This window comes from Apodemus sylvaticus, chromosome 6, assembly GCF_947179515.1.
Source record: "Apodemus sylvaticus chromosome 6, mApoSyl1.1, whole genome shotgun sequence".
Taxonomy (NCBI): domain Eukaryota; kingdom Metazoa; phylum Chordata; class Mammalia; order Rodentia; family Muridae; genus Apodemus; species Apodemus sylvaticus.
Window position 1 is genome coordinate 34,538,888 of NC_067477.1, and position 8,626 is coordinate 34,547,513.

At 40.7% G+C, this 8,626-nt stretch overlaps 1 pseudogene; it reads left to right on the forward strand.

The window, feature by feature from the left end:
* The first annotated feature begins 1,606 nt into the window (after positions 1 to 1,606).
* LOC127687891 (MICOS complex subunit Mic60-like) lies at positions 1,607 to 8,123 on the forward strand (annotated as a pseudogene).
* The last annotated feature ends 503 nt before the right edge of the window (positions 8,124 to 8,626 follow it).

The window sequence follows — 8,626 nt, forward strand, 5'->3', positions numbered from 1 at the left end:
AGTGAGGTAGTCCTTGGTTTCAATACTCAGAAACATGGGCCTTCAGAAATGTGAGGGTTAGTGACATGGCAAAGCTGGGTTGGGACTAGCATAAAGAGCCAGTTTGGCTAGGAGGAGGAGTGAGGCAGGTCTCTGCTCACCATCTGATTCCTGAGGAGGCCCAGAACCAGAGCACACTGCCCATGTTATCTAAAGCAAAGACGGTTGTGGGAAATACTACAAGTGCACATACAATCAACACAGCAAGGACTCTGTCACAAGACCCACTGCTAATACCAACACTGAGGAAAGCCAACTAAATTTGGAAGGACATTACAAAGTATACCAGCAGTTAGAAAGTAAGAATATTTAAAGACAGGAATTCATATGCTCCCTCATTTGCAGGTACAGAAACTGGTGGAGAGAGGTTTCATTTCTTATACAATCTGCAGAGGATTTTATACTCGAAGCCACTTGTCTTAAATCAGAGCACAGGCCCTTGCTCCCTGTGTTCTATTATATTTTCAGCCCTGGCAATATGTTAGAAGCAGGTCTTGCTCAAAATGCCTCCTGGCTAGCCAGGCAATGGTGGCCATGCCTTTAAACCCAGCACTTGGGAGGCAGAGGCAGGTAGATTTCTGAGTTCGAGGCCAGCCTGGTCTACAGAGTGAGTTCCAGGACAGCCAGGGCTACACAGAGAAACCCTGTCTTGAAAAACCAAACCAAAAAAAAAAAAAAACCCTGTCAAAAAAAACCAAACCAGAGATAACCAGATGGTGAAAGACAAGGGCAAGAACATAAGCAACAGAAACCAAGGCTACCTGGCATCATTAGAACTCAGTTCTCCCACCACAAAAAGCCCTGGATACCCCAACACAACAGAAAAGTAAGACTCAGATTTAAAATAACATCTCATGATGATGGTAGAGGACTTTAAGAAGGACATAAATAACTCCCTTAAAGAAATAAGAAGAACACAGGTAAACAGCTTGAAATCCTTAAAAAGGAAACACAAAAATTCATTAAGGAAACATATAAGGAAAATTCACCAGGAAAACATATCCAAACAGGTGAAGGAAATGAATAAAACCATCCAGGATCTAAAAATGGAAATAGAAACAATAAAGAAATCACAAAGGGAGAAAGCCATGAAGATAGAAAACCCAGGGAAACTATCAGGAGTCATAGATGCAAGCATCGCCAACAAAATACAAGAGATGGAAGAGAGAATCTCAGATACAGAGGATACCATAGAAAACATTGACACAACTGTCAAAGACAATGCAAAATGCAAAAAGCTCCTAATCCAAAACATCCAGGAAATCTAGGACATGAGAAGAACAAACCTAAGGATAATAGGTATAGAAGAGAGTGAAGATTCCCAACTTAAAGGGCCAGTAAATATCTTCAACAAAATTATAGAAGAAAACTTCTGACACCCATCAGCCAGCAAGGAGGAGGCAGCCTGCACAGGTGAGACCAGCCCTGCAGTCCAGAGGATCCAGTCTGGAGGCCTCTGGCAAGAGACTTGTGGTTTCTGCCTCCAGATTGGGAACACCCTTGGCCATAGCATGCCATTTCCAAACTGTGCAAGAAGCCAGGCTATATACCCAAGCAGCCAGCGAGGATGAAGCAGCCTGCACAGTTTGAGACCGGCCTTGCAGTCCAGAGGCTTCTGGCAAGAGCCTTCTGGTTTCCACCTCCAGATCAGGAACACCCTCGGCCACAGTGCACCATCTCCAAGCAGTGCAGGAAGCCAGTTATACATCCAGCACCCAGCAATAAGGAGACAGCCAGCACAGCCTGTATCCAGAGCTGATCAGAGCCATAAAGGTACATACCCAAATAAAACTACAAGAGAGTGGGTGTCGGCTATCATCTTTGCTACTGTGACTGTCCAACATATTGGTAGGCAGGTTTCACCAGAGTAAAGGATCACTTGGGACACACCGCACCAGGACTCCACCTGCTCCCAGGAACTCGGCAGCACCACAGCAATTTGTGCCAGGTGAAAGCAGCTCACCCAGGGTTGCTGAGCTAGGCCTTCAGGCACACAGGAGGGGCAAGCTCCAGCCAGTGACAGCAGGCCCAATCTACACCAGAGATAGCCAGATGGCAAAAGGCAAACGTGGGAACATTGATAACAGAAATCAAGGCAATATGGCACCATTTGAACCCAATTCTTCCAAAACAGCAAGTCCTGGGTACCCCAACACACCAGGAAATCAAGATTTGGATTTAAAAATCACAGGTCATGATGCTGATGGAGGGCATCATGGAGGGCTTCAAGAAGGACATAAATAACTACCTTAAAGAAATACAGGAGAATGCAAGTAAACAGAGAAAAGCCCTTGAAGAACTAAGGGAAAACACAACAAAACAGGTGAAGGAATTAAACAAAGCCATCCAGGATCTAAAGAAGGAAGTAGAAACAATAATGAGATCACAAAGGGAGACAACTTGGGACATAGAAAACCTAGGAAAGAAGTCAGGAGTCATGGATCCAAGCATCAATAACAGAATACAAGAGAGAGAAGAGAGAATCTCACATGCAGAAGATACCATAGAAAGCATTGATACAATAGTTAAATAAAATGAAAAATGCAAAAAGCTCCTGACCCAAAATATCCAGGAAATCCAGGACAAAATGAGAAGACCAAACCTAAGGATTATAGGCATAGAAGAAAGTGAAGACTTCCAACTTAAAGGGCCAGTAAATGTCTTCAACAAAATTATAGAAGAAAACTTCCCTAACCTAAAGAAAGAGATGCCCATGAACACACAAGAAGCCAACAGAACTCCAAATAGATTTCACCAGAAAAGAAATTCCTCCCATCACATAATAATTAAAACACCAAATATACTAAACAAAGAATATTAAAAGCAGTAAGGGGAAAAGGTCAAGTAACATATAAAGGTAGACCTATCAGAATTACACCAGACTTCTCACCAGAGACTATGAAAGCCAGAAGAGCCTGGACAGATGTTATGCAGACAAGAAGAGAACACGAGTGCTAACCGAGACTGCTATATCCAGCAAATCTCTCAATTACCATAGTTGGAGAAACCAATGTTTTTCATGACAAAAACAAATTTACACAGTATCTTTCCACAAATCCAGTCCTTCAAATGATAATGAATGGAAAACACCAACAAAGGGAAGAAAACTACACACTATAAAAAGCAAGAAATCAATCTTCTTTCAACAAATCCAAAAGAAGATAACCACACAAACATAAAAATTACATCAAAAATAGCAGTAAGCAACAATCACTATTCCTTAATATTTCTTACCATCAATGGGATCAATTCCCCAATAAAAAGACATAGACTAACAGACTGGATATGTAAACCGAACCCAACATTTTGCTGTATACAGGAAACACATCTCTGTGTCAAAGACAAATACTACCTCCAAGTAAAAGGCTAGGAAACAGTTTTCCAAGCAAATGGTCCCAGGAACAAGCTGGAGTAGCCATTCTAATATCCAATAAAATAGACTTTCAACCAAAAGTCATCAAAAAAGACACAAAAGGACACTTTATACTCATCAAAGGAAAAATCTACCAAGAAGAACTCTGAATTCTGAACATCTATGCTCCAAATACAAGAGCTCCCTCATTCGTAAAAGAAACTTTACTAAAGCTTAAAGCACACATCGCACCTCACACAATTGTGGGTGACTTCAACACCCTACTCTTCTCAATGGACATATCAGGGAAACACAAACTAAACAGAGACACAGTGAATCTAACAGAAGTTTTGGACAAAATGGATTTAATGGATATCTATAGAACATTTCATTCTAAATCAAAAGAATATACCTTCTTCTCAGCACCTCATGGTACCTTCTCCAAAGTTGACCATGTAATTGGTCACAAAACAGACCTCAAAATATATAAGAAGATCAATAAGAATTAATCAATCCTAAGCCTCCTATCAGATCACTATGGAGTAAGGGTGGTTTTCAATAGCAACAAAACGACAGAAAGCCCACATACACATAGAAGCTGAACAATGCTCTACTCAATGATACCTTGGTCAAGGAAGAAATAAGGAAAGAAATCAAAACCTTTAATAAAAATGAAGGCACAGCATACCCAAATTTATGGGACACAATGAAAGCAGAACTAAGAGGAAAACTCATAGCTCTGAGTGCCTCCAAAAAGAAGCTGGAGAGAGCATACACTAGCAACTTAATGGCACACCTGAAGGCTTTAGAACAGAAAGAAGCTAATACACCCAGAGGAGTAGAAGGCAGGAAATCATCAAACTCAGAGCTGAAATCAACCAAGTAGAAACAAAAAGAACTATACAAAGAATCAACCAAACCAGGAGCTGGTTCTTTGAGAAAATCAACAAGATATATTAAACCTTTAGCCAAACTAACCAGAGGGCAAAGAGACAGTATCCAAATTCACAAAATCAGAAACAAAAAGGAAGAAATAACAACAGAAACTGAGGAAATTCAAAAAATTATCAGATCCTACTACAAAAGCCTGTACTCAACACAACTGGAAAATCTGGATGAAATGGAAAATTTCCTAGACAGATAGCAACTACCAAAGTTTAATCAGGATCAGATGGATCATCTAAATGGTCCCATAACCCCTAAAGAAATAGAAGAGGTTATTGACAATCTCCCAACCAAAAAAAGCAAAGGACAAGATTGTTTTAGTGCAGATTTTATCAGACCTTCAAAGAAGACTTAACACCAATACTCTTCCAACTATTCCACAAAATAGAAACAGAAGGAACACTACCCAACTCCTTCTATGAAGCCACAATTTCATTGATACCAAAAGCATACAAAGAGCCAACAAAGAAAGAGAACTTCAGACCAATTTCCCTATGAATATTGATGCAAAAATATTCAACAAAAGTCTTGCCATCCGAATACAAGAACACATCAAAATGATAATTCACCATGATCAATTAGCCTTTATTCCAGGGATGCAGGGATGGTACAATATACAGAAATCCATCAATGTAATCCACTACATAAAAATACTCAAAGAAAAAAACCACATGGTCATTTCATTTGACCATGAAAAAGCATTTGACAAAATTCAGCATCCTTTCATGTTAAAGGTCTTGGAAAGAACAGGAATAAAGGCCCATACCTAAACATAGTAAAAGCAATATACAGCAAACCAGTAGCCAACATCAAACTAAATGGAGAGAAACTTGAAGCAATCCCACTAAAATCAGGGACTAGACAAGGCTGCCCTCTCTCTCCATGTTTATTCAATATAGTACTTGAAGTTCTAGCTAGAACAATTAGACAACAAAAGGAGGTCAAAGGAATACAAATTGGAAAGGAAGAAGTCAAATTATCACTATTTGCAGATGATATGATAGTATACTTAAGTGACCAAAAAAAAAAAAAAAAAAAAAACTCCACCAGAGAACTCCTATAGCTGATAAACAACTCCAGCAAATTGGCTGAATATAAAGTTAACTCAAGCAAATCAGCAGCCTTCCTATACTCAAAGGATAAATAGGCTGAGAAAGAAATTAGGGAAATGACACCCTTCACAATAGCCACAAACAATATAAAGTATCTTGGCATGACTCTAACCAAACAAGTGAAAGATCTGTATGACAGGAACTTCAAGTGAAAGATCTGTATGACATGAACTTCAAGTCTTTTGGAGAAAGAAGTCCAAGAAGACTTCAGAAGATGGAAAAATCTTCCATGCTCGTGGATTGGCAGGATTAATATAGTAAAAATGGCCATCTTGCCAAAATCAATATACAGATTCAATGCAATCCCCATCAAAATCCCAACTAAATTCTTCATGGAGTTAGAAAGAGCAATTCTCAAATTTGTCTGGAATAACAAAAAAACCCAGGATAGCTAAAACTATTCTCAACAGTAAAAGAACTTCTGAGGGAATCATTATCCCCAACCTCAAGCAGTAACACAGAGCAATAGTGTTAAAAACTGCGTGGTATTTGTACAGTGATAGGCAGGTAGAGCAATGGAATAGAATTAAAGACCCAGAAATGAACCCACACACCTATGGTCACTTGATCTTTCAAAAAGGAGCTAAAACCATGCAGTGGAAAAAAGATAAGCATTTCCAACAAATGGTGCTAGTTCAACTGTCAGTCAGCATGTAGAATGCAAATTAGTCAATTCTTATCTCCCTGTACAAAGCTCAAGTCCAAGTGGATGAAGGACCTCCACATAAAACCAGATACACTGAATTTAATAGAAGGAAAATTGGAGAAAAGTCTGGAATACATGAGTGCAGGGGAAAAGTTCCTGCACAGAACACCAATGGCTTATGTTCTAAAATCAAGAATAAAGAAGTGGGACCTCAGAAAATTGCCGAGCCTCCAGCTTCAGCAGCAGGTGATACACTTTCAGTCCCGGCCCTTGCAGTTCAGCATGAGGATACTATAAAAACTGAATGCCCCAACACAATGAAGGAAAATCTACATCTGAAACCACAGAGGAAGCGTTCTCATCTTCCATAAGGGAGCGACCACCTGAAGAAGTTGCAGCTCGCTTAGCCCAACAGGAAAAGCAAGAGCAAGTTAAGATGGAGTCTCTAGCCAAGAGTTTAGAAGATGCTCTGAATCGAACTGTGTCTGTTACTCTGCAGACTATTACAGCCCAGAATACTGCAGTTCAGGCTGTCAAGGCACACTCCAACATACTGAAAACAGCCATGGACAATTCTGAGATTACAGGTGAGAAGAAGTCGGCCCAGTGGTGAACAGTGGAGTGTGCATTGAAGGAGTGAAGGAAGGTCATTGATGAAGCTGCTGATGCCCTGCTCAAAGTTAGAGAAGATGAAAACTATAATTGAAGATGCAAAGAAAAGAGGTTACTGGAGCCACCCCTCATAGAACTGCTGCAGAGAGGAAACATCACAGCATAATAGTTGATCTAGATAACATTGTCAAAAAGGTACAGACTGCTCAGTCAGAGGCTAAGGGAAATGTATCATGATCTTGTGGCCCAACCAAGGGATGACTGTAGAAAAGAGCTGGACAGCATCATTGAGACATCACTCCTGGATGGAAAGGGATGAGTATTTCTGACCTAGCTGGCAAACTCTCTACTGATGACCTGAACTAGCTCATTGTTCATGCCCACCGTCACATTGATCAACTCAACAAAGAGCTAGCACATCAGAAAGCCACACATTGCACTAGCCCTGGAAAGGCAAAAGCTAGAAGAAAAGCGGACCTTTGACTCTGCAATGGCAAAAAGCATTGGAACTCCACACAAGTGAAATTCGGGCTGAGCAGGACAGAAAGGTAGAGGAACTCAGAGATGGAGAATGAAACATGGACCCAGCTTCAAGGACAGGCAGCTGCTCACACTGATCATTTATGGGATGTCCTCAAGGCACAAGAACAGGAACCGAAGTATGAATTTGAACAGGGCCTGTCTGAGAAACTGCCTGAGGAAGAATTAGAGTTTTGTCGTCGCAGTCAAGAACAAATGGACAACTTTACTCTGGACATAAGTACTGCCTATGCCAGGCTGAGAGGGATTGAGCAGGCTGTGCGGAGTCATGCAGTTGCCGAAGAAGAAGCTGGAAAAGCCCCCCAGCACTGGCTTTCCATGGAGGTATTAAAGTGCAGCATGAAGACCTCGTCTGCAGAAATGCCTCCATCCCTTTGGGGAATGCAGTTGAGGCCATCAGAGTCAACTGTTCTGATAGTGAATTTACCCAGGCTTTAACTGCAGCCATTCTACCAGAGTCCCTGACATGGGTGGGTGGGCCATGTACAATGAAGAGACCCTAAGAGCCATCATCTATGATGTTCAAAAACTAGCCGGAAGGGTAGTGATGGTTGACAAAAACAGAAATAGCCTGTACCAATATTTCCTTTCCTACTTACAGTCCCTACTCCTGTTCCCGCCTAAGCAACTGAAGCCTCCGGCAGAGCTCTACCCTAAAGATATAAATACATTTAAATTGTTCTCATATGCCTCCTATTGTATTGAGTGTGGTGACCTGGAGCTGGCAGCAAAGTTTGTCAATCAGCTAAAAGGGGAGTCCTGGCTGAAGGAGGCCCAAATGACCTTAGAAACTAAACAGATAGTGGAGATCCTAACCACATACGCCAGCGCTGTAGAAATAGGAACTACTCAGGTACAGCAAGTGCAACAAGAGTAAGTCCTAGGAAGAGTTGTGTAATGTCATATTTCATAGCAAAGAAAATCAGCATTAGTATCTGCAGGGATTGCAACAAGGGTCCCAGAATTGTCCAGAAATGAGCAGGTTTCAAGTCCTGTGTAAGATGTTAACACCTGTTGCATTTACTGTCCTTACACTGCTATCATGCCAAAGAACTCCAGGAGGCTTTATTTGCAACTTGTGTAACACTTTCTGTTTTTTAGGTTTTACTGATCAGGCTTGTGAACCACTCAAAATAATGTTTGTGATCCCTACTATTGATTCTGCCCTTGGAACAAACTGAATAAAGCAACACAATGAAAACTTAAAAAAAAAAAAAAAGAAAGAAAAGAAAAGAAAATTTTCAAGCTTCCATAAGGCAAAGGGCACTGTCAATAGGACAAAACAGCAACAGATAAACTGGAAAAAGATCTTTACTAATCCTACGTCCAATAGAGGGCTAATACCCAATATATACAAAGAACTCAAGAAGTTCGACTCCA